General features: G+C 35.6%; 1 long non-coding RNA gene across 2 annotated transcripts in view; it reads right to left on the bottom strand.

The window, feature by feature from the left end:
• Positions 1-11,373, bottom strand: part of LOC149556632 (uncharacterized) — a 31,309-nt gene extending 19,936 nt beyond the window's left edge. For both annotated transcript variants that reach the window (XR_016364730.1, XR_016364729.1), the window contains exon 1: positions 10,897-11,373. This is a non-coding gene — a long non-coding RNA (uncharacterized LOC149556632). The remainder of the gene's footprint in view (positions 1-10,896) is intronic.
• Between the last annotated feature and the right edge of the window lie 16,094 nt (positions 11,374-27,467).

Below are 27,467 nucleotides of genomic sequence, written 5' to 3' on the forward strand. Positions count from 1 at the left end.
ATTAACCAGTATTATGCTATGGAGAAGTGTGAAGAACAAGAAGGATAACAAGCTCACAGAATAATCTAATATTTTTAACTACTAATAGCCAGTTTATTTTTAACTTCACTAACCGAGCCAATCATTTGCTCTGGAATAAACCACTAGATTGTGGCAATCTACTCTCACAGAGAAGAGTAAGCAGATCATAGGGTATGTAACTCTCTATAGCATCTTACTCCTGTGCTCTCTTCTTCATTCACAGGGTATGTAACTCTCTATAGCATCTTACTCCCGTGCTCTCTTCTTCATTCAACGATACCTATAGAGCTGCAGAACACTAAAATCCCAAGTGCCCGTACTGAAAAAAGGTGATACAAGGAAATTCAAGCACAAGCTGTAGTGCCTCTCCCATTTCATTTCTATAAGTCATCCTGATGGATGCAACCTTGATGATCTTTCTTTGTGAGTGATCATGATTGGTACCATGAGTAGTCTACAACCTTGGGGTGATTGGATTTATGTTATTGTATCAGTTGGATTAATTATGCTTATGGCTGATTTATGAGATTATGATGTACTAGTAAGATGGGTTCACTAAGGTTCGTGCCAGTGGTTACTTGGATTGATTTGGTATCACGATTTTGTTCTGTGATTACCTTGAGATGTGAACAGTGGTTGCACTTTGTTTGTCCTACTCTATTTGACTAGGTTCTTGCAGTAGTGTTTACTCATGTGTTTGACCATATTGACTTAAATGTGCATAGTGTCAGTTAAATTGTTAAACAACTGTTATTAATTTTATTATTAAATGCTTAAATAATTAGAAATGAATTGTCCATGTTGGATTCATTGGTTATAGTGTTAGTACCTTGTTCATTTCAGTAATTTATGCAAAATGGGCTATTTAAATGATTATGTAAATGAAATTAATTACATGATTTCACGTAATTGTCGATTTGGCTATTATTATTGTGCATCTACACTTGATTGTGTTTGTTTATTGTGCGGGACTTATATCCCCGAAAGTGGCACATGGAGTTAGTGATTAGACCTTTCATGTTGAACCAATATCGTCCCTGTATGGGCAATGTATCTTTATTATGCCATTTTAACCCTTCGGTTAATTGGTAAATCCGGATTCATAATGCATTATGCGATTAGACCCATGAGCATGTCTGTCCATTTAGGATTCCATAATGGTCGCCAAAAAGGTTAAATTGAATGTTGTTTAATGGTTAGAAGGGTTTAATTATTTGATTTAATCTTTATTTTATTGCTGGCTAATTTGCCATAGTTAGATTCCAATTCAATTGGAATCACCTGATTTAATTTGGGTTAAGGGAGCCAATTAGATTATTTAATTGAAATAATCTAATTTATATGTTACTTTGCGAAAGTGCATATATTGGCTAAAAGCGAATTTATTCTCACTTCTCACTTTGCTATTTTATGGTTTTGGAGAGAATTCCTCCAAACCCTCTTGTGAGAAATCAATGTTTGGCTCATTGCGGGAGTTTGGCTCGGCAAATCGTTGCGAGATTAGTCTCGCTGGATTTGTATCAAGATTGCTCCACTATGCTAATGGTTTCATCCGATTCAGGGTCCCCGGCATTTTATGGTGGTATTTCTCATTTTGCCCTCTTGGCTACAAGGTAGGGCTTTTGGGTTTTATTGGTTTTACTCTGTTTCAACTTTTGTTTCGTGTTGCTAAATGTTAGGGAGTGAAGAACTAGTGTTCCCCTCCATTTCTATGCATTCATATCACCTAGTTGGACGGGGGTGAGCATTTCTATTTCGTAAGAAATTAGAAATGCAAGTTTAGGCGTTGTTATGCTGCCAGTTTTTACGTGGTTGCTTGGAAGTCAAATTTCATTTGATATTACTTAGTTTGGGACCATTTGATCAGTGCGTTTTCAATTTTGTCAAATTCCAAGATGCTTTAGTTTTGTGTGTTTGGGCATTGTCTCGTTTTGTGTGCCATTTGAGTTTTCACCCATATCTTTGTTTGGCTTATTTAGAGATTGGATCTTATATCCCTCACCTTAACGATTAGGATCGTGGAATCGGAATGGTTATAGGACATTCCGGAGCATTTCATCTCTCGATCCGAACTTATGTTTCCATAGTGGATTTTTGTGGACTTGTGTCTTTTGCCAAATTTTCCAGATTGGGAATCCGAACCTGTTTGGTGAATTTTATTAGACCCTTGGTCTTGTGACCCTATTCTTGAATTGCAGTTTCAATTTCATTGTTATCTGAGAACTTTGAGTTTTGGGCTTTTTAGTCTTGTCTCGATTTGCATGCCACCCGTATTTTGTTGGTATTTTGGCATTGTCTCCTTGGATGGTGAAAATGGATTGTACTCCATGCTTCCTTTCATGTTATGTTTCCACGTCATGGACACTAGGATTCGTGTAGAATCCATAATCCTGGATTTAGGCTGGTTGAGTGAGTTTATGATGTATGGTTTTGTTTCATTATTGGGATTCGTGTAAAGTCCGTACTCCCGAATATAGAGCGGTTGAGTAATCTAGTCATACTTGGTATTTTTATTGTTTCTCATCCAGCCCTTGTTGTTTATGATCTTTGTGTAGTCGGTGTGCCCACACACGAGCACGTGAGCGTGCACTTGTCAGGTTCTTGAGAGACCCGAAACTCCCAGTTGCTTTCGGTTGAGCTATGTTCATTGGGGTTGGGTTGGAAAATTGCATTGCCTACAGGTACTCATCGTGTGATGAGCATGGATATGTAGGGTAGACAAGTGGAGGGGCTTCTCTCATAACCTTAGGTCGTGTTCCTGACAAGGTTGACGTGAAGAAGTTTCTATTAAGTGATAACTAAATGAATTAATGGGTAATAAAAATAAGATAATAAAATGTGAAATATTTGTACGGTTCATCTGAGGGTATGTGCCTATATGGTCCATCTGAGGGCAAGTGTCTATACGATTCATCTGAGGACATAGTGTGATGGCCTCCTGAGGGAGAGTTTCCGCACGATGTTTAACTTGGGCTCCGAAATGCCAAGCGATCTACTCTCCACTAAAGTCCCTACATAGTAGACCCATTGAGTATCTAACTAGGACCTATTGTGTTGCATTGTTGCATGGTCATGATTTCAGTCCTCTGCGCTGTTTGGTGTGAATGTTAGCCATGGATGACTAATTGTGTTGTGTGTTTGTGGTCGGATCATTATCTCCATCAACATGGTGAGAGTGGGCCTACGGGTACCACGTGGTTTAGAGTCGTAGCTACCTATACCACTGCTAGGGACCGGTGTACAAAGATGGTCTATTTCTAGTTGGAGGCCAGTGTTAGATATTCACTTGGTACATCGGTGTATCCGAAGTATGTTCTCTTGTGATTTATGGTTTATCTTGGATGCATTGATATCATGTTCTATATGATGTTTAGTATGTTTACTTTATGCATTCCTTTATCATGATGTTGTATCATATTGCTAGATGATGTTTCTTACCACTACCTTGGATTAGTGATGCTATTGGTAGATTAGCAAGTTGTACATACTTGTTCTTATAATGTTATTTGATGGTTATTGGTAAGAATGATCTCATGAGACAACTCCGACTATCTTCTTGGCAATTTGAGATTCAAGCTTGTGGGTATGGTTAGGGCCTTTGAGGTCTCATGAAGCCATTATGGTTGGGAGGAAACGAGCACTGTTGTTTTTAATTCGATGGCTTCTTTGCTTGTGCTTTCCTTCTTGAGATAGTAGATTTATGCTCATGTATGTTCACTGCGATGTTGTTTTCTGCATGATTACATTAGATGCTACGGCTTAGATGTTAGAGTTATTTGATCTTCCTTATGCTTTCGAGTGTTTACTCCTCGACTATGGTGGTTCCGCTACTCCCTGGTTTGGAGGTTTTAACTCTATTTTCCTTCTAAATTGGTTGTTTGGCGTTTCTTTTCAAACCTAGGCGACATTGGTTCAGCATTGGGTGATAGTAGAAAAGTATAGCATGGCTATAGTGAAAAGTATCGCACGGTAGTAGCAAATAGTATCGTGCGATAATTTATCAGTATGGCACGGTAAGAGTAAATAGTATCTTGCGATACTAAAAAGTATCACATGGTAGTTGTCAAAAGTATCGCGCGATACTAGTAAAGTATCGCACGGTAGTACTAAACAGTATCATATGATACTAGAAAGTATTGCACGGGATCTGTGCAAAAACCTGCGCGGGCAAACAGCAAGTACTTTCAGACTTGTTGGATGTGTTTCAGTAAGTGTTTCAGGCACCCTTTGGGAAGTTGTTGCCTCCTATAGTGAAGGGATGTATAATATATTTCAATTTAAGGCTTAGTCAACTTCTAGGATATCTGGTCAGGTTTCATTGTATGTTCATTATAGTTGGAAATGGACATTGTATGTTTAACCCACTTAGCTGGTTAATGAATGTGTTGGTAAGTAGTGATATTTGGAGATCGTTGGTTGATTGGACTATTTGGTTGAGTCTTCCGCTGTGATCTTGAGATCAGTTGCATGTTGATGTTGTATGTAGCCATGCTTTATCTCTTTTTAAAAAAATGTTTGGGCTTTTATTTATCTTTGTTCCAAGAATATCCAGGCGGCGCATTACACAAACACATAAAATGTTGACAGGCTGTGAACCAAAGTCATGACCAGTGAAGGCAAAAAACAAGCTTTACAGACAAATCTCAGCTTTGTGATCAGAAATCACTAGTTTGCAGTTTGCACATTAATTTGTGTAACATTCTCTGCATAGGCTCGGCTAAATACCGCATATTTATTAAAGGCAATTTTGTCAAGGAAACAGCTTGATGGCTTACCTCAGAATTAATTTCATCAAGGACTTCGCCTTCTTTCGAATGGCAGAAGAGTTAGGATTGCCCTAGCCCACCTTCTCTCATCAGTCTGTTGGAAACGTTATTATTTTTTCCCAAGAAATTTAATCTGCATTTTCTTCATACAGATGTTTCTTCGAATTTTCCAGACCTTTCTATGTTTACACTCAAATTTACTGACTACTCCTATAAAGGGACATATTCAATCTCATAGAATAGTTGCAGGCTCTGATACCATTTATTAAAGTAAACATAAAAGCTTGACATAACATTCAGTGCAACAGAGAACACCTTATACAGAGCACATTAGTTATACAGAAAGTAATAGTTGGATAGTTACAAATCTACCACAAGTGCAACATAATACTACCTAATGCTGATTACAACAACAGAGACATTCACATAGGCTTCTGTATTTTATTACACATAGTCACATGGGTAGCTGTACTTCTTTAACATTTAATACATAATCAAATGGACATATTATATATTTTCAAATGGTGTGCACTAAGCTTAATAACGGGATTTAACAAAATCTGGTTTGGAATTAATAACAAGCTTGAGTGGGATTGATAATTCTTCATCATCCACTCATATTTTTTATGTACTCAGTACTTCCAAAACTAAAATGAATGAACATACTAATCCACAATGATGTAGAGAATTAGGGTAGAAAGTCTACAAAGGAAAACTGGTAGGCCTTCCACAAATATTTACCAATACAAAAAACAAGGGTACAGATGGAAGCTTGAAATATAAAGAAAAATGGAATCAGTTATGGGCTTTCCTCATGAGATTTGATGAATTATCAGAAGATTTATTGGAAGTAAGGACTCCGGAGTCTGTATGCAACAGAACCCCTAAATTTGATTGCAGCCTTAATATAGATAGAAGTCAACGAGATAGGATTCACCCACTTCAAATAGCTTCTGCAGTTGACAAAGCATAGAACTGAGACATGTGCAGACAAAGTAGTCTTGCGGACATTGAAAAAGTTTGACCAGATTCAAATAAAGAAACCTATCATCCCAGGCTTCTATGTAATATTATTGAAGCCATTAAATATTTATTATTCTTCCTCAGATTTAGTGTCAGCACTTGTGAACTATTCAACAATTGGTTAAAAATTCTTCTATATTGGTGAGTTATAGCCATCATCCCCAACTTCACCAGTTCTCATACCAATGAAAAATATAAGTCCAAAAAGTTGAGTTACAATTTACAATTTTTATTTTATGCTAAGATTCTAAGCCCTTCATAGAACGCATTGGTATGATAGGACTCAAATGACAAGAGATTACAGATCCATGGCTTTTTGGCCATGATAGCACACTACCATATAGCAATATGTAGATGCAGAAATCAGCAGTTATACACAAGCATTAGATCCTACTTCTGGATGTGTAAATATTCCTATTTACTTTCTTAGAAACACCCGAAACTTTGGCATACGTGTAGGACAGGGTGGCCTATCTGAAAAAATTAAATGTCAGAATTATAAACCTGGGATTCACAACAGTCTAAGAGACGCAAAGGTGACAGTAATCTTCACTTCATTCTAAAATATTTCTTTAGGATCTTTATCTTTTGTATCCGTGAAATCTTCCATTTCTCTAACATAGAGCCATTTCTATCATTACTATAACCCAAGGTGACCTCACTTTTATTCACAGCTCAGATGATTGACACAATTAACTCTGAAAAACTAATCAGGCATTCATCCTTCCTCTACCATTCATCATCAGGAATTTATGTTTCAACTTTTTCCATTTATGTTTACCTCCAAATGCACCAATTATCATTGACTTCAGTTCATTGTTGACTGAAGTAGATTTTGCCTTTTAAGTTAACTTATGACAATTGTGTCGCAATTTATTTATCAGTAAGGTATATGATACACAAAGCAAATCTACTATTATCATTTTAATTAAAACTAAGTATAAACTATACTAAAAAGTAAAAATCAGCGTATAATATAATATATAATAAATTAAAGAAATTTAATAAATAAACTAGAGAACAAACTTACTGTATGCGGCTCCCAGTTACAAGAACCACCTATTTATAGGTCTTAAAAAAATGATTTATCAAAAATATTTGCATATCATTAGTCTTCTCATATGTCCCTAACCCTCTCAACCTTGCCCATGTTGGTCAGCATCAAACTGAGCCAATGGGGTACACAATGCCATTGTCATTTTTAGGCCAAATATGATAAGATACAGCCTAACAAAACAATACCGTTGTTCTACAAACTTTACCGTAGTCCACAGTGATCTGGACAACATTTTGGAGGTGCAATGACACACCCATCTCTGTAAGAATGCCAGCAATGAATTCTATATCCTCATATTCTCTCCACAGTCAAAAGCTCTTAAGAACTTAGCCTCTTCGAGGAACACTGTAATAATATTATCAGAACTCTTTTATTGCAATCTTCTCTCTAAGAATAAAAACCCTGATTCTTTTCATGAATTCCAGTTTGAAAGCCCTCTCCACATTTTTCTTCTCCTTTTCCAATTGCATAATCTTGACTCTTCATAAGAAGCCCAATAGCCCTTTTGGGTCTTCACTAATGCCTCTCACCAGCTCCTTCTAAGATGGCAATTCTCAAAGTTCAATGGGAGCCCACAAGCATAATGCATAAATCCTCCAACTCATTGGCCCACTCCCTTGCTTCATTATTCGTCAATGTTTCCAAGGAGCTGTCCTCCAAAGAACTCTTTCATGTAATAGTGACCCACTTCCAAAGGATCTTTGTTCTCTGCATATTGGATGTGCAGTTGGGATATGTCATGAAATATAGGAGAGTTGTTACTACAACCACCAAGAAAATGAGCTCGAGTTTGCATAGGAAAAAAATGTTGGACTCATGGTTTTCCATTGCATAAGCTATTCCTTGAACTATTTCTTTGAAATTTCCTTTGAAACTGAAACCACTATCCTTGAGATCTCCCATCTAAGAACTTGAAAACAAGAAAAGGTTTCTACTTTTCCCAATTGTGTTACGAAAGCAAAGCTTCACCAAAATTTATTTTTTCCCTATAACTCTTCAATAACACTTGAATATACTCCCAAATGCTGGATCACAGTCACAAGACATCTTCAGCACCTCCAATAGATATCAAAACTAAAAAGGTAGTTCACTCTAAGCCTGCAAATGAAATCTGAAAACTAACATTTGGAATGGGGATAAGAAATTAGTTTTACTTCTTCCTTTTCTTTTGTTGAGTTCTAGGAAGTTAGAGGATTGGAGAGGGGGATGGGAGAGTGCTGGAGCAGAGGGGCAGAAATTAGGGAAACAGTACGGAGGTGTTTTTTTTAATTTTTCATTTCTGCTCTGGTTTATCCTGAAGCCCAGATCGGTTTCTAAAAATTGTTACGGATCCGATTAAGGAAAACCCATTCCAGATTTTCCATGACAGATCACCACGGGAGCTAATTCATAAGAGATGCATATGTATCTAGTGCCAGGGATCATCGGTACAAAAACTCTGAAAGACATATCTGGCAGCATAGTTCTAATATACAGTATGCCCTTCGTAGTTTTTAGATACAGTATGGTCTGTAGACCAAGTTTCCCTTAAACCATTGCTTTGCATCTTCAACAAAAGTAACCATCTTTTGCTTTATGTCTTTAGAGTCATCATCAACATCCTCCCTTGTGTGCCTTCATGGTCAAGATCAATTCCCCTCATTAAAGGATATCCTTTTCACGCTTGCAGATGTGTAATGGCCTTCGTTTTCTGAGAATCTAGTTTCATTTTCTTCTGCTCTTCATCAAGAGCATCTATGTTTCAATTGTTATTTCTTGACCCTTCTCAATGACTTACCTCCCTTTTTCTGCCCTAGACACTGTTCCAACTGCAAGTTATAGTACCTATCTCCAGGTTTCACCATCCATGGCCTTGACATACTTTTTAATGAAATTTCACAGAAAAACAACCATCTTTATACAGTCAAGGGAGCCCATCATTGTGGAATTCGTAATATTTTACTGTGCTAACAGTTCACAGTACTTTGCAGAGAATGATGGAGGCCTTACAAGAGCACTGCATTTTAGCATCTACCAATGGAAAAAAAATTAACCTGACAATACAGCCACACCCTTCAATTTTCCTAACATATTTTGCTATCTTCTCCCTGAAAACAGCATCATCCTGAATGCTTGCACCAATGTTTTAAAGAACTTTAAATCTTCTTTAGAATAATCAATACAGGGAAAGTGATTGCTGAACAACTACTTTTGACCAGTGTGATACCAAATAAAACTAGAAATAAAGTTAAAGTTGAGATGGTTGTGGCAGACTTTTGTTTGTGGACTATATTCTCTTAGCAATCCGTTTAGGAACATCTTGGACCTGTTTCAAAGACCCAATTTAGCATATTCTCATTAGCAAAAACTCATCTTTGTTCTTTCTCATTGAATTCATAAATTTTAATATTTTTTTTATTAAACTCATTTAGAGTATCTATGTTTTTTTACAATCTCTTTAATAAACTCGACTAGCTAGATGCCTGAAACCCCTTTCGACATATTCAATATCAGATCCTCTTGCACACCGTCATTTCCAACATTTTGATCACTCTTGTTGATGTGCAGCTCATCATCCTCTTCTACATTGGGTTCATTTCCAATTAAATCTCTCCTTCTCATTCTCCTCAACGTCTTCTTCCTCTTCGTCGTCGTGAGGCTTTACTAATACCTTCTATTTCCATCTATATTTTTTCTTCTCTAGGTGTTAGTCTCCTCTTCAGCATCTTTTCCCAAAATTTTTTGACACTTAAAAATCATCTTTTCATGTGAGTTGTTGAAAGTAAACTCAATCTCCTCATCTCTATCATATTTGAATTTTCTCTTAAACCTTCTCAGCTTATAGTATAGTTGTTTATCACAATATTTGCTACCGAATATGTTTTTTCAGATTATTGCCCAAAAAAGTATATGTAGATAACGGCATGAAAGACAAGTCTGCATGGAACGTGAAGGATAATGTAGCCTTTCGCAAGTGGAATTTTTGAGTTCACTGGGCCATTACCTACATATACTTTTCTGCGTACATGTGAAAAACATATACTACAGGTTGAGAAGGTTTACAAAAAAATTTAACGATGACATAATAAAAAAGAAGAGACTAGGTTTACCTTCCAGAACCCACATAGAGAAATCATTTTTAAGTGATTCAAACAAATTTAGGGAAAACAAGTTGAAGAGAAAATCCATGGCTAGTCATCCAACTAAATCGTAGAATATGTAAGATGAGTTTGAAAAGAAAAAGCCGTGTGTCCCCCTTGATAAGATAAGCGTTATAGTTTGATGTTTAGACGTTTCTGAAGAGGAGAGTGAAATCAAGCGAAAAAGAAATAGAGATGAAAATAAAAAAGTAACCACAAATCCTCCGGATAAGAAAGAGGAGGGAGAAGTTAGGGAAGATGAGAAGATTTTTTTTTTATGGAAATGAACCAAATATAGAAGAAGATAAAGAGTTGAACATCAGCAAGAGTGATCAAAATGTATAAAAAGGATGTTGTGCACGGGATATGCTCATTGATATTGTTGGTCGTAAAAAGCACTGAATGAGTTTGATAAAGAAGTGTTCACAAAGAATATGAATGTAATGAGAAAGAACACAGATGAGTTGCTAAACGCTAAACAAACAACATTAAATCGGGTAATCGACATAAATCCAAATGTCTCCAAAACCTGCAAACAACCCACCTCAATTTCCCAGTCCTATCCAAGAGAACCAGCTTCTCCATTCCTTCCACAAACCATATCAACAGTAGCAGAAGACATCACTGATAACATAAACAAAAAGAATGACTTGCAGACGAGTATCTTACCAATTCAAAAAAATTGAAGTTTCCAAAAGTCACAGTACATTGGAACAAATTGCAACAAACAGGGAATTTAACGGTAACGTGTCAGACAGACCTTAACGAGAAAATATGAAATAAATAATGAGAACCATATTGAAATTCTCAGACATGGGAATAAAAAAATTTCAACTTGATACTCAAAAGGGTGTAAGAAGAATAACATAAAAGTCAATGTCTTTGAGCATATAGGAGATAATGTGCATACCGTCGACTTGATGCAAAGCATAATATGTTTGATGAAGGCACGCTTAGATGCTAAAAACGCCCTGAACCTGCTCTGATCGCTTATGCATTCCTCTATCTTTATTCCAAAATAAGGATTCCTAATTTAGTAATCTACTGGAAAGGATACAGATTTTAAGAATGTACTTTCCAAGCTTATTTTATCCTGCCTGGGAAAGGCCAGCCGTAAGATGGAGAGAAAAAACAGAAAGCAGGTAGCCGTGTTTAAAGTTTAATCGCCTCTGCTTCCATCATCTCAGAAGTAAATTTTCACAAATTGGCTTGAGATTTATACATGGAGTTTTATCCATTTAATGGATTTCCTGCGAGGGTTGCCCTTCGCAAACCCTCGATATAAATATAAGTCGAAGACTCCGTGTCTACTTGCATTGTAAGCACGCTCTCGTAAGGATTCTCCCAATCGGATGTTTACTGAAACCTAGAGAGTGAAGAGAAGAATTCAAACAACAAAGTACAAAGAAAATATCTAATTTTTAAGTCGTCTGTCTCCTCTATGTTACTATCACAAAAAGGTATAAAAATAGATTTACAAAATAAACGAGCAATTCTACTTCAAGAAGATATATTGAAGAGTAGGGAGAAAATTATTAGTCCTTGCTTTATATAAGGCAAGGTAGGGAACTAATGTTTTTGTTTATCCTCCTCTATTTTTTATTTTCTTTTTTTGAAAAAGCAATCATATCTCTAAAGCTTTTCTTAAAGTTTTAGTCAGTATATTTATAAATTTATTTATAACAACATAAATTACTTTTTCTGATTGGTCAGATACTATTTTCCTCACCTTAAATCTTTTTTTTTGAATTGGAAAATGTAGAAAAAAAATCCAAAAGGATAAGGATGTATTTAATGTTCTTGTCAGCAATTGTCAATAACTAGAAAAATGAGCAAATTTTGAAATGTTGTGTTGAATCCCATTATTGCCGCTATAAAGCTTAGACATGCAGATATGACCCAATGAACTTGCTTCTGAGTCTATAAAAATATACCCACAAAGTTTAAAGTTGATCGCAACTTATCTTCCGCTAATAATAAGTTGACAGGCAGAAAGTAATCATGATCCAGACGAACAACAGCACGGTTGTCCAATATCACTGCATCTAGAACTTCTTCAAACTCCATGATATCCCCTGTGACCACTTCCTCCCATATTTCTTTATTATTTTTCACAAACATCGTCTCTATAGCTACTTTTTCAATGTAGAGCACAGTTTCCCACATTTTATCTATGATGTAGTATGTTGGCCCCTCCTTGATTGAAATGCTCCCTCCATCCTTTGGCTTCAATATAATATTCACTTGCATCTTCTCTCCTACTGTTCGCTCTAGTACAAATCTCTGGCCCAGGTAGTTCACTGAGACTGACCTTCCAAGCTTAGATTATGCAATCATCTCTGCAAGATTTCTAGGCTTGTTCGGATCCTTCTGCATTTTCACTTTAGACACATCTCCTGCTGTGGTGGTATGGGAGATCACCCTTTTGAAGACTCGGCCTTTGAATCCCCTGAGTTGTTTGTAATCTGTGAAAGGGAAATGGTAGCAATCGAGCAAGTAGGTAATGCTACAATGAATGACCGGCCAAAGAGGTGTCATCTTCATTATCAGAAATAGTCCAAGTGTGAGTTGTAGTGATGGCAACACCACACTGCGTACAATTTTCTTTGCATCTAGCATGTTGTACTGCAATCCGTGCAATAATGAAAAACAAAGTTAGCGAGCCAAGAAGGGCAGTTGGTAGAGCACTCTAGCACTGATGAATGAGTTTTAGGTTCGAATCCTAATTGATCGAAATGATGTACAGCAGCTCTATCACAGATTAACCGTCCCCTTGGCTTTTTCTTTTCCTCTTATCTTATTAAAACATGTCCCAAGAGTACCAAATTAGGTCAATTTTTAATCTTCACAGCTGTAGATAATTTCTCCCAGATCTAGAACCCTCTTATTCTTCTAACTTTTAATACCACCAAACCATAACTTATACAATGACCGACCTGGTAGTCTAGATATTTCTCAATTCTATTTTTTCCTATTGCATCTTGAAACAAACTACATGTTGACAACTATAATCCTACTATTAACCCCAAAGGTAGGGACTCCAGCTCACAAAGAGCTCTTGTTTTCAAGTATTTTTTAAACATTTAAGATGGAGATGGTGTTTACATGTAGGATAAGATGGGCTAGAAATATGTTATGTTGATCAAAAAGTGAATTTTTGTAATTAGATACAATTGGTTTAAACACTTAGGCCTATCTATGTTCGAGACCATTTAATTAGTTGAAGGACAAGGACCCCTCAAAACCATAGTATTGCAATAAACAAGTCTTAAACATATCCAACCAAGCCCATATGGAACTTAAGTTTGAATGTTTAAGTAGTGAAGGAGTCATAAGCTTATCCATAATTGGTTATCAAACTCAAATTTAAGTAGGAATGGAGTGACAAAATAATCAAAAAATGATAAAACTTTTAATTTGCAATTGGATGGCATGCAAGGGCTAAAATTAATAGAGATGTTAGCAAATCCACTTCAAGTTCAAATTAAATCAAGAATGATTTTTACTAAAACATCTAATGAAAATAAATAAGCAACATGAATGCAATACATTTTCAAGGGTGCAAGTACAAAGATAACTTCATTAACATAGATCATATTTTAAAAACTGGGGGCTTGATATGACCTAGACAGTGCAATCATGTCATTAAATTGATTCATTTCACCATTTCAATTGATGATAGACATAAAAGAGAATGAGGAAAAATAAAAATACTTGCATCAGGACATGTGTCCTACTCAAGGTTGTGTGGAAATAATGACAACACAAGGATGGTTTATGAATTTTGCATGGGTACCTATCAATTGCCTTATCAAAATTAAACATTGATTAAAGAGAGAATAAGATTTTCATTGGCATGAAAATAATTAAAAGAAAATGCATTTCGTGTCACAAAGTTCTAGGACTTTGTTTCCCTTTTTTGGATACTTGATGGGGGCTAGGGAACACTCCTTGGGTATAATGATCATTTTGTTATTTACGTATGTTGTGGCATGGGAAATGATCAAGAACACTCCAGACGTGTCCCCAAAATTTACAACACTTTTAAAAACAACTTAGTTGTTACCTACAATGTCCAAAAAGCCAAATAGATCAATCTTATGATTGACTTCATGAATTTAAACAAAAAATGAGGAGCACATAGCAATCAATATTGTTTAGTAAAATAGCTTCTTAATTGACACCTTTCCCCATGTGCTTCCTAGTCTTCACCCAATCAACAACGTTATCACAACCATCCCCTTTCAACTTACATTACATTCCACAAACCCAACCATGATCTCAATCATCAAGACCCTCTAAAAAAATTTAAGAAATGTTTTTTGAAATTGACATGATATTTAACTCGATAGACATGAAAAGCTTATCTAAAATTATTCCTTCCTACCACCCTTAAATTTGTAGACTACATAACAAGAACATATATTTTTTCTCTAATTCCCACTCTGGCCAAATAAAATTATTGCACAACCACCCTTTGCAACAATTGTGACTATTGGAATGGCTCTAGGTTATTGAATGACTTTCTAAAATTATTGTTGAAGAATGTTCTGAAGAAAAAATAAAATTGAACTGTTGCAAAACTGGGTGCTGCAAAAACCATGTAACTATTAGAAGCAATAGAGTAAGTAATTTGGAATGATTTACGGAGCAACTTATGATTACTACAAAATGACTTTTGTAATAACTACATATTTTTCGATAAAAGCCTAGTACAAGAAATCAAGGTCATGAACTCTTTGCAAACAAAATAATGATTTAAAATATCTGAACCTAAAATTCCCTAACAACTATAGTTGAGATTATAAAATAAGTTATATCCTTTTCTACTTTAAAATTCAAAGCATTGCATTTCATATTGTTGATATAAATAGGTTTACAAAATAAATAATAATAAACCTGAATAAATTAAACTAAGTATTGAGATTAGGTTTGTTGCACACATTGCATGATATTGTTTATATTATTTTATTTTATTTTATTTTATTATGTAATGTTGCACTAGGAGTACCTAGATCGTTGTGCAACATGGAGAGATTCTTATAGGATATTCTTGATGAGTTGTATTGTAACATTGTGATAATACTTGATGTAATTATTTAATATTGGGGAAAATACTTTAAATGCCCAATATTAAATGTGGGTCAATGGGTTAGACCTAGCACATGGGTTTAGCACATAGTTTATGTGATACCACTTTGTGGTTTTGTGGGAGCTTGCTTCTATAAAATCAACCACAAGGGTAGTCTGTTGATGTGAGAAAGAGAAAGGTAAGGCAAGACATGTTAGCCAAGGAAGCATTCATGGAGGTTGGAAGCATGGCATGGCATGTGTGGACTTTCACATGAATTGCTTGGTTGTGGCTATGGCTTTGAAGGCTTTCATAGTTGTATTGTAATAGTTTTTAAATGAATAATACATGCTAATAGATGTTTTTTAAGGTTGTATTTTTTCCTTAATGAGGGGTTTCTAGGGTATATCTTGTGTCACATTTTTTGTGGGTATAGTGTTAATTCTCTTGCATGTGGGGTTTAAGTGTTTATTTATTTCGTATCTATTATGGGTTATGTTTAAATGATAATATTTTTGGTCCCAAGTTTCCTTGCACTAGCATTTGCAATAGTTATGCAATTGGCACTCTATTGAACCATAGAGAAATAACAAAATAAGTAGGAAACTATATGTTCTTTTTATTTTTGTAGTGTAAAGTGCATATTAACAAGTACATGGAGTAGATAATTATATTGAATTTTTAGTCTCTTTATTTGTTAGAGAGAGAATTGTACTTTTTTTTTTCTTGAGATTGTGTACAAGTTTTGCATTTTGGAATAGACCTCAATTGAATGCAAAGGTCATTCAATGATTACTCTAGATATAATTGTAAATTTGCAACCCCTTTAGTTTTGTCAATGTAGATTGTTTCTTTTTATAGTGTCAAGCTTTGAGATTTGTGTATGGCTTTAGTGTAACGCCTGTCTAGGGAACTCAAAAGGACAAGGCATCTAATCACTGAATTTAAAATATAGATTTGTTTTATATCAATGTCCTCTAAACTACCAAGGAAGGCATTGTTGATTTTTATAGGGTCACCAAATGGGTTTTTTATGAGATAAAATAAATGAAGTTAAAATAAAGAGGCTTGGACAATAAGTTGGATTTCTTGGAGGCTGCTAGTGTTGGTAAGGATATCATCACCTCTATTGATCTTAAAGAAAATGAGAATAAGGATGAGGTGATGATAGAAGGATGTATCTCTAAATTCAATGAGATTGGAGAAAGGATCATGGAAGCACAGAATAGGATTGCTGACCTAGATGAGACCCTAAAAGGGATTGAAGATTAAAGTCATAAGATCATGAAGGCCTTGGTTAAGTATCTTTGGATCCTCATTGCTAAGATGGATAATTCCAAAACTGAGAAGGTTGTTATCTAGGTTGTGAATATCAAGGACAACAGTCTTGGTGAGGCTCCAATTGGGATGGTTTCTATAGGACCTAAGAAAAAAACATGATATGTCACCAAGAAGATGAAATAGAGTGCCAACAATATCCTAGATGTAAATAAGGTTTCTAACACCATGGAGAAACTCAAGATTGAAGTTGTGGATTTTTTATGGAGTATTATCTAGTTTGGGCCTTTGACTATCTTTTTGTTTTTTTTGTCTGTGTATTTGTTGTTCATTGGTTTCAGTTGTGTGTTGTCCCTTGTTGCCTTTTTGTGTGGGTGCTAGCATTCTATATTTTGTTGTTATGTCTTAGTTCGGCTTTAATACTTAATATCTCCATCTTCTAATGTGAAGGGTTTCAAGGTTCGTTTCAAGGATTTAAAAATTAAGTAAGGCTATGTCTCTTCAAGTTCCCTAATGTTGTTACTAGACAACCCAATATAACTACTTATCCACCAAATATAGAATCCCTTATATTGGTTCATTTATCTAATCTCATTATTATTTATTAAATATGCTTAATTACTTGTTAAAATTCCCACTACCTAACTTGAGCTTAAATTAGCTTCATTATACAAGAGTAAAGTAAATCCTTGTATCAGTTTCTCAAATCAGTTCCTAATTCATAATCAAATAATATCTATAATTGCTAATGTTCCAAGACATAGATTAAGTATAACTTCCATTTTCCTAAAATTTAATGTGTGCATTTTACTTATAGTTGTTAATATGTTTACAATAACTGATGAAGGGTGTTCCCTTAAAACCATAAACTCATAATAGAAACAAAGAAACAATAGCAAATCTGAGAACAAAATATAGATTTCTCATTTGCGCTACAAATGCGGAATCATAGAATTCACAAGTACAAAATGCTAACCCACATGGGCGCCTTCGATATAGTAATCTGCAAGACTAAGCTATGAATTACCACCCAGAGCTGCCCAATTTTATGCTACCTAGGAAGGTTCTAGACATTGAAACTTAATACCTAGGGCTGACAGACCCTAACAATACATATATGAGTCGGCCAAATACATCTTTGACAATTATTTTAGATATTTTGGGTAGCCCGACTTGAAAAGGTCATAACTCACAAACCGTTGCTCCAATCAGCTATTACAACCACTTTTTGGAAATGCAAACTCTTGATCTACATCCTCAAAATTGTGCAAGCGCCCTTTTGTTGAGTCTTCAGACCTCATCCAGGCACTCTAAGGCCTCCAATGGTGAGCTTGAAGATTTTTCTATAAATATTTCCACCAAAAATCCTCAATAACTTCTCTAATTCTTAAGCTAGCTCTAAAATGAACCTTCATGTAGAAAATGAGAACTTTCTGAGCTCATATGAAAAACTTACTAAAAATAGCAAGTTCCCATAAATAGTAACCACCTTGTCTACTAGTCCTTATTAAAATAGAAAAGACAAGAAAGAAAATATTTTTGGGTGACACAAGATTGCTCTTACACCCAGGATGCTCCTGCATCAATAACTAAGCCCAAGGGGTGAGTCAATTATCCAATGTCCAAATGTACCAATTGAACAATTAAACATTTCAACTACTTTAGATCTAAGCATCCATTAGCTCGGCCTCTATAGTATATTATCAATAACATCAACTATCAACCCATTGTCCTATTTATAACAAGTTTGCAGAATGTAAAACATTAGCATTAAATCATCACAACCAACATCCACACAAGTTGACACTAGGATTTAACATGGAAATCCAATTTGGAAAAAAACACCAGTAACATGTCATCAATATTTCACTCTTTTGAAGTGGGCTATGTTAAGAGCCAACCCTATTAAAGGTTACAAAACACATTGTTTTTTATTAAGGAAAACAAGTTTTAACGGGGCCCTAAAACCCTAACACCACATAAGAAAAACATAAAAAGTACGCTTAAGGTATCAATTCAACTAAAAGCAACCTACTGAAACAACCCCCCCACAAATAAGAGAAAGAAACTGATAAAACCAAGGGAACAAGACAAAAAACTAGGAGTGGCCAAAAAGCAAGGAAGGTAGCTCAAGTGATTTCTCTGAGTATTTCTATAGCACGAATTTCTAGCTTCGACATTCTACCAGTCGCCTCCTTCATGTTAGCCTCAGTTTTGAGTCGTCATTTTTAAAACTTTCTCTTGTTTCCTTTGAAGCCTAAAATCATACATCGAACAAGGCCTTCTAGGTCTCATATCTTATAAGTATCACCAGGCTTTGCATATAGAGGTTAATCATGTGATGTTTTTCGCAGTTCTCATTTCTTGAACCACTTTAGACCTCTTTGAACCTCAGTTCAAAGTAGTTCAACCAAAGGATTTTGATACTAATTATTTTCTACAGGTGGGACCCACTAAGCATATTAAAGATGTTTTTTTGAACCTCGTCGAACCTCTTGGAACCTTGGTTTGAAGTAGATCAAAGTAGTTCTATTACTGAAGGTTTTGCACACAATTGTTAATGATTCCCCAAGGACAACTGGTTCTTGAGAAATTAATTTAGATGTCAGAAGTAATGATTGAAGATCTTGTCTAATTTAATTTTGTTTGAGATGAAAGATCAGTTGTCATCATGATTAAAGAAGGAAAATCTTTCATCCGGGAGTCAGATTATTTGTCAAAAATTTGTAATTATTGCAAGGACATCCACAAAAGATGATCATTTAATGAAGGTGTCTTGTCACAATTTCAAGCATGCAAATCAAGCCACAACAAAATTGTCATGAATACCTCATTATGAGGCAATACTTTTTCCAGTATGTCTCCTTTCCTTTTAAAGCATAAGTTTCCCATTTGATTGTTTTATCATGTGAAAAGGTGAATCGAAGGAGGAGCAACAATAAGCAAAGAAAAGAGGTCTAGTTTTATCTTAGTGGATTACAAGTGAGAATACAAGAAATCCCTTGTTCTTTCCTCTATGTGTATTTCAAAGAACAAAAGCAATGTTGGGCTTTTATTTCTTTTGCTTAGAATGAGGTTTGTTCAGCATTTCTTCGAAAATATTTCTAGTTTAGAGTGTAAGAGGCCTATCACTTCTAATACTAATTTGGAAGGTGTCAAAGTTGAGAAGCTACAAGGAAATTTTCTTGAGCAAGCTGATGAAGTTAATGGTTGTTTAGAGATCTTGAAAAGTGGTTTAATTGAAGTTACGGCTTTTTCCCTTGCCCTTTTGAGTCCTGAGCTACTTCAGTTGTGCATTGACCATTATGATGTGAGAACCAAGAGTATTTTGAATAAAGATGGGGAACTAGTGTTGTCCATCTCTAGGGAGACTATATCATCAATATTGTGTTTGCCTGGGTGTACCTTTGTTTCTTTTAGCCCTACCTGATCTCTAGTTGAGTATCAGGAAAGTCCAAACAAATATTGTAACATGTTGGCTAGGAAATGGATAGAAACTAATTATAAAGGTAGCTCAAGACTGCCCAAAATAATCACCAAGGATCATATGAAACCTCATGTTCATGACCTCATGGTTTTATTGCACCAGGTTAAAGGTTATGTAGATGTTTTTTCTCTTTGAAGATTAGATGTACTGTTACATAGAAATCATTCTAAAAGGAGAACAATTCTTAGATTGGGTAGAACTAATAGCCAGTTCATTGAGAAGTCAACTCAAACATGCTAAGGTGTCTAAAGAAAATTTCTTCATGTCTTCCTATCTGACCTATTGCATTGCATGTGTCAACAATATTACTTCTCTTCCTCATGAAACTTGGAATGAAGATGTAACTTCCTACTAGTATTGTCCCTTGCTCCAAAGGGATAGAGTGTTGGAAGATTTCAGGAAAACACATGATGTGCTGATAGAAAGTGTGCATTTGAACCTCAAAAAAGCACCAATGTTGAGGATATCCTCGGAGGCCCAAAAGCTTATTCAAATTTAAGGTAGCTATTTCATTCAATTTCTTAAGTTCACATAGTTACGAATAGGGGGATTTGAAGAAGAATTGGTGAAACAGCCTCAGTATGCTCTAGATTGTTTTATCATAGCTAAAATTTGTAGACAATTCTTTTCAGTGATTAAGGACAATCTACCTCAGGAAGAGTGGGAGTCTATTTTCCCTATTAAGCTAGGTTATTTAACTTGTAGTAATATGATCAATGCCTTAGTGGTTGGAAGAAACTTGCTTAGTTTCAATTTTGGATCCTACTAGGGAAGGAGGAATTTTGACAGCAAACAGTTCGCAGCTAAAGTACTTGGCTTGAAGGGTCAGTCACCTACAGTTCCTCATTTAGAAGATTTGTGGCAAGATTGTAATGATGAGAAAGAAGTGATAAAGAAAGATTATTCAAGATTAACACTTCCACAAATTAATTCTCTCAAATTGAAATTTCAATTAGAAGGGGTAGTTGAGGATGATTCAGATATTGTTGAACCAGGATGGGACGAGGTAAGTGAACTAAAACAAGTAGAAGTGGTCTAAAGTCAGGGTGAAGAAGATGATATAAACTTGAGAACCAGATCTATTCTCACTCATAAAAATAACTAGTTAAGAAGAAGAAACATGAAGGATGCCAATGAAAAACAAACTACAAAATCCCCAAAAGTGGTTTCTTTCTTTGAAACATTAACCTTTGACATTCTTATTTTGTCTCATGTTGTAGGTAGCACTTCGATTCCCAATAAGTAGAAAAGAAAATAGTCTCCTAAACAAATCTTAGCCTCTAGAACCAGGTCCAAGACTAAATCTGAGGCACTCATGCAGTAGGAGATTCAAAAGGAGAAAATAATTACTCAAGGACAAGGCCTAGGAGAGGTGCTCAGCTTCTTGAATATTCAAGATGGTGATGTGGAGTTAATAGAAGCTCCTAAGTCAAATCAACCTAAATTCATGACTCCTTCAAGAGGAAGTCAAGGGATGACCACTACTCCTATTATTCCATCATGGTTGTCTAATTCAGTCAGCAAGAAATGAAACCTTTAGCTGGTGTCTATACTAGTTAAAGATATCATCACCAAATATGCAACTTGTGGTTCTAAAAGTAAAAAGATGAAGAGTGATGTACATTTGATCAAGGACCCAATAACTAGAAAGGTAACAATAGAGGTGGCTACATACAAACAAAAAGATGAGTCTAGGGAAATTGATGTAGAAGGTTTTAAAGTCACCACTATAGAATTGGGGGCCATCACTAGAGACACTAGTAATCACTTCTTGGAATTTTATGTAGACCACATGTTGACTCAGTCCAAAAGGGATATAAAAGAGAAGAAAGAACTAAAGGGGTTGGTAATCACTATGGCTACTTATATAGACTCTCTAATGAATTTGGGCACCCTTCCATCGGTTAAGACTCTGTAATCTTTTGATCCCAATTCATCAAACAACCAACAATTGGTTAAGCAAAAGTAAAGGGGTAAACTACTCTCAAACACAATACAAGAATGGGTGGGATCCATAGTAAAGAAGGTAGTAAATTTATTCTAGATTTTACTACCACCTACACAAAAGGGGTGGTCTTGTTAGGTGAAATTCAAATCCTTGTTCCACTATGAGAGGCTGATTAGAATTGATGCCAAGCTATTGTATTCCAATTTCATGAAGTTGAAAAATAAAGAGTGTTGAAGTTTTTGAATGAAAATCCCTTGAAAATTGTGGACTCATGCATGTTGTTCATCCTCAAAAGTAATATAGGTTGGAAGGAGTCGATTTATAAAGGAGCCATTGAAGAAATGCAATCAATGGAAACTGAAATCACTGGGATGCATAAAGAACTCCTAAAGGATATGCTTGTCATTAACCCTATAGGAATCCTAAAGTTTGGAGATGGTAGCATGCACTTTGAGGTTTTAACCAAAAAAATCAATGATGATGTGATAGGAATCAAGGACAATGATACACCTACTTCCGAAGACTTCACCACCTTGGCCAACATTGAGTCAATGTTATAGCTAAACAAGAATCTCATGCCAAGACAAAGCCACAGGATTAAAGAGCATAAGTGGAAAATGGATGCTTGTAGGTCAAAGCTACTTAGCCTGAAAAATCCTCATTCTCATGTAATGCAAGAATTTACAAATGCCTTCGAGAGCTAGAAACTAGTCAAGCAAACCATGGAGGATGGAGAGAAGGTTGGCAAAGGTGTTTAGTCGAAGACACTTACTTTATATTTTGTTTTTCAAACTATTTTAAAAAAGTTTCTTGTTCTTGTAATTGTTTCTAACTGAAAGATTGGGCTTTAATGGAGGCCTTTTCGGGTTTGTAATGAACTATAAATGCTAGAGAATTTGGCTAGTGAGGGGTTAGATTTTCAGTAGCCTAAGAATACTTTGATAAAGCTAGTACTACTTTAAGTTTATTATATGGAAATAGTGATAAACAAATAGTAATATATATGAAAGTCCTCTCTTAACAACTTTGTGTTGGGGAAGTCTTTTTGAATATATATATATATATATATATATATATATATATATATATATATATATATATATATATATATATATATATATATATATATATATATATATATATATATATATATATATATATATATATATATATATATATATATATATATATATATATATATACTTGATGTTTGAAGCAGATTCAATCCTTTGTGAGCTATGATGATTCATTTTGTATGATATCTACTACTATTTCTTTGTTGTTCATTTTTATTTATCTTTCTCCAAAATTGATTTGAGTTGTTGTAAAGTTTAAATTCCTAGTTAAATCTTGCTTACTTGTGGAAAGATTGTGAGCTTTTCATTCCTTGATTTTTTGAATATGTAAATTACTACCTTAGTACCCAAGAGTACATTAGCATTCCTTAAGCACTTTCTAGCAAAAGTGTGCATTCAGTTAGTTTTGATCTTTTGAACTTATTGATAAATCATTTGTAAAGGGAGTTGTACCTGTAAAATTTAGAGGGAAATGAATAACACAATGTTTACCCAATTGTGTTGGATCTTTGTTAGGTTCCTAGATATCCTTCTTCTTTGTGTTGGATCTGGTTCTCTTCCTCGAACTATTCTTAGGAGACCTGTCCTTGGCATTCTTGGGAGGAAGATCCTCCTCCTTGCTAGCCCTGTATTCTTCCACTTTGTTAATGAGCACCTTTATGTTCTCATTAGCCTCTTTGAGAATGTTGTGGCTTTGTTTAGCAATATTATGCATTGAGCACTCCATGGTTTGGACCTGCTCTTCACTTCCTTCACTCAGTTATCCATGTACTTTTCTTCCTCCATTTTCCTATTCTGCAAGCTGTAATTCTCCCTCTCCAAACTACTCACTCTATATTTGAGCTCCTAGATTTCATGGAAAATCCATTTGGTGGTGTGATAGCTATCCACTGTGTTGTTTTTAGCATTGTTGAGAACATCCATTTGAGGTTTTTCCTTAGTGGTGTCACTGAAAATAACAAGGGTTGGGTCAATCAACTCTTCCATTTAGATTTTTCCCTATTTATTCTCCTTGACCAAAGTTCTGAGCAATTCTCTATTAATCCCCATCCTAACAAAAATAGTATCAAAATTCCTCCACACCACATTCCTATCTTTGCCTGTGATCCTGCATTTGTATTGGCTAGATCTAAATTCCTCATAGTCCTACTCTTGCTCATCCTTGTCATTCTGATTAATAACCCCCTAGACACTTTCCTTACCCACCCCCTATTTATCCTCCTTGGATTCAATGGCTTTCCCTCTTTTCCTGCCCCTAAAGGCCTAGACCTCACAATCCTCCTCTTTGTTGACCGACATTTTAATGGTAATGCTTCTCTTACCACCCTTCCTCCCAGAGCCCTCCCCTTCTTTGAGATAGGTCTCTTCTTCCCCTTCAACACTGTCACCCTCCATGTCCATGCCTTTTGTCCTTTCATTGTAGTTCCTATCTGAGGAGATGTCAAACCCCTAGTTAGGTTCGCTTGATATTGTTTTCTCCTTTCTCTCCATTTTGATAGTTTTTTTACCAGTATCATATTGTCAGGAGGCTTCCTCCTCCGATTCTAAGTGCATCTCTTGGTTGTCCTTAGTATCAAAAGGCATATAGTCCTCTCTCGACTCATTTGAGTCCACTCTACCCTTCTTTCACTCCTTCATACTCTTAATTTGTCTCCTCATAGACCTAGCCTTAAAAAATTCATAGATTAATAGCAATAGCCCCTCATGGAAGGTTGGGTTACTAAAGTGCTTCTCCTTATAGTCATTTATATTTTCATTAATAGATGGGTAATGATAGAAAGGGATAGAAATCTTTACCCCATACCTAAAATGGTTGAGAAGCACGAAATGGTGGGTGTAGAGTTGGTTGAATCTCATGTCGAGGGAAATGTACTTGATAATAACCCTCAACATAAACCTCTATAGTGGCTTAATGGTGCTCAGAAGATAGTAAGTACCTCTCTTCACCAAAGCCTTCTTTTCCTCCAAATCATTGGTGAATTCAACCACCACTTGCCTAGAAATATTTCTATCTCTATAGAGCATCTTCCGCATTATGAGAATACTAGTCACTGTAGAGATGACATCCTCCATTACCATGAAATCCACCCCATCAATCTTGACAAACCCCTCATTCTAGCTCTTAACCATGCTCTGTGTAACAGAGGGTTTCCATCCATGGATTTGTTTAATGAAATTTATGACTTTTCCTTTTTTTAGAATGCTCCACACCTTGGAGCGTCTGTGCCACTTCTAGGCTTTGTCCTCATGTTCCCTCCTGTGTCTTTCCCCCACCATGATTTCTTCCTTTTTGTAAGCTTTTTTCTTGGTATTGATACTCTTCGAAGCTAGATTATCATTGGCACAAGTCATTTTCTCGAACCTTCATTTTGCATTGTGTACTTTATGCCCAAAATTGATCCTCAAAGTAAGATGATGGATATTGTTGATGTGACAAGTACAATTGCTTTCATACTTACACATCACATTTTTGCACATTTCCCATAACTCATAAACAATCATAAAGAACCTTTTATGATTCCTAATCTACCTGGGATCCTTTCCCTTTCAATCAGCTCATTAATATCTAGCAGAAAATTTTGCCCATCTGTCCACTTAACCACTTCATTGTATTTGATTGCCTAGTTGGCCAAACTATCAGCCACTTGGTTGGCTTCCCTGTACTCGTGAGCCGCATAAGTTTTATCAAAGGTCTTAAGATTTTGGATGCATTCCTCAGTGATATTCATAATTGTCCACGTTGACTCATTCTTCTCATTAAGGTAGTCTATAATGTTCTTTGGGTCTCCTTCTAGCCAAAGATTTTTGACTCCCATGTTCTGAGCCAGTTTGATACTTTGATGAGCTACAATCACCTCTACATAATGATTAGTTTTTATTCCCAGAGGGGCAAAAACAATAACAATCCCTTTACCATATGCATTTATGATGATGCTTCCCACCCCTGCCTTTCTTGGGTTGCCTTTGTCTGCCCCATCAAAATTTTCTCTATGCCATCCCTCAAGTGGAAGAGTCCATCTATAATCTTTCCTCTTATTATTATCCATCCCCTTTGTGCTAAGAAAGGGGTTAGGGCCTTTAATATTAGTGTAGTTTTATAATAGAACATTTAGGCATTTGTGGAAGACAACATTTGCATTTGTTTCCCTCTCTCTAAAAATTATGTTTTTTGCTCTTTCCACACTCCCCAACACACATGGGGCATAGTCCAATTCCACAAGTCCTTGATACCATCCCCAAATAACCCATGGTGCCATTGATCAAAGAGTTCCAAAATGTTGGAAGGAAAGCACAGGGTCATATTGAAAAAAGATAGGAAATAAGACCAAATAATTCTAATGAATTGGTAGTGGATAAAGATATTGTCAACACTCTTACTGTGACTTTTGTACATAATGCATCTATTGGGCATCATATTCCCCCTCTTGGTGAGGTTTTCCACCATTAAGATACAATTTTGGAGCATAATCCAAAAAAAATGTTAATTTTTGGGATGAGATCCAAATACCAAGCTTTGGCCCAAACTAGGACATTTCCATTGTTTTTCATGGTCTCATAGCTAGAGGCTATGATATAATTGCCATTCATAGTCTCCCCCCAAATAATGGCATCCTTTTTGTGGGACAGGGGTATATGCCTGACCATATCCATCAATTGCTTGAGCTCTAGGGATATCTCAATCAAATCAATCCACTCATTATGGACCCGATAGTCACTCACTTTGCTCCCATATCTTTCCATACAATAGTTATCCCATCTGTTAAATGGCTCTATGTTCCATAGAGGCCCTGGTCTAAGAAAGTTATCATGTTATAAATTAATGTTCTCTCCATTTCCCAATTTCCATTTAGCTTTTTCAAAAGCTAAACTCTTCGTTCTCATAATGTCATTCCAGATGTTAGAGCCCCTAGGGTCAACATCCCTACTAATTGACTATTTGAAATTAATATTAGCAACCTTGTTAGATGACTTTAGAATATTCCATTAGAATGCCACCTTGATTAAAGGATTTATATATGATTGTTAGGTTAATCTTGATTAAAGGATTTCAATACTGATACAATGGTTAGAAAGTAACACTCAGTTTTGATCTAACTAATACAACTCACTTTGCAAATATAGATCACAATTTGGCTGACATGTTGATCCATTGATTGGCCTCCATTTTCATATATGTCTCTGATTCACTTAGAAACCCTTCAAGAAATTACTCTTCACCTCTTCACAACTCTCCTCAACCTCCTGCTTAAGTTTGTCATTCAATAGCATCAACAACTACTCCAACCTAATTAGGTTGTACCTTCTTAAATAGATAGTTCTAATATTTTGCCACTTAAACCACACCATAGATCTTAGGGTTTGGTTAGACTCATTGAATCCTTCTATCATTTTGTCTCCTCTTTTCTCTTCTAGAAAAATTCTCTAAACTTCTTCTTGAATTCTTGCATAAAAACATTTAGACACAGTTTCCCTTGATTTAAATGCTCCAGGTCATTCATCCTTATCTTAAACACACTTTACATATTCCAATAAATCAATTGTGTTGACTGGAAATCATGATTTCCTCATTAACTGTTAAATGTTGTCCCTTGACCAACATTGTGTTTTGATGCTCAGTCAT

The sequence above is a fragment of the Cupressus sempervirens genome, chromosome 5, assembly GCF_028749045.1.
Source record: "Cupressus sempervirens isolate cs-2001-9-10 chromosome 5, ASM2874904v1, whole genome shotgun sequence".
In the NCBI taxonomy this organism is placed as follows: Eukaryota; Viridiplantae; Streptophyta; class Pinopsida; order Cupressales; family Cupressaceae; genus Cupressus; species Cupressus sempervirens.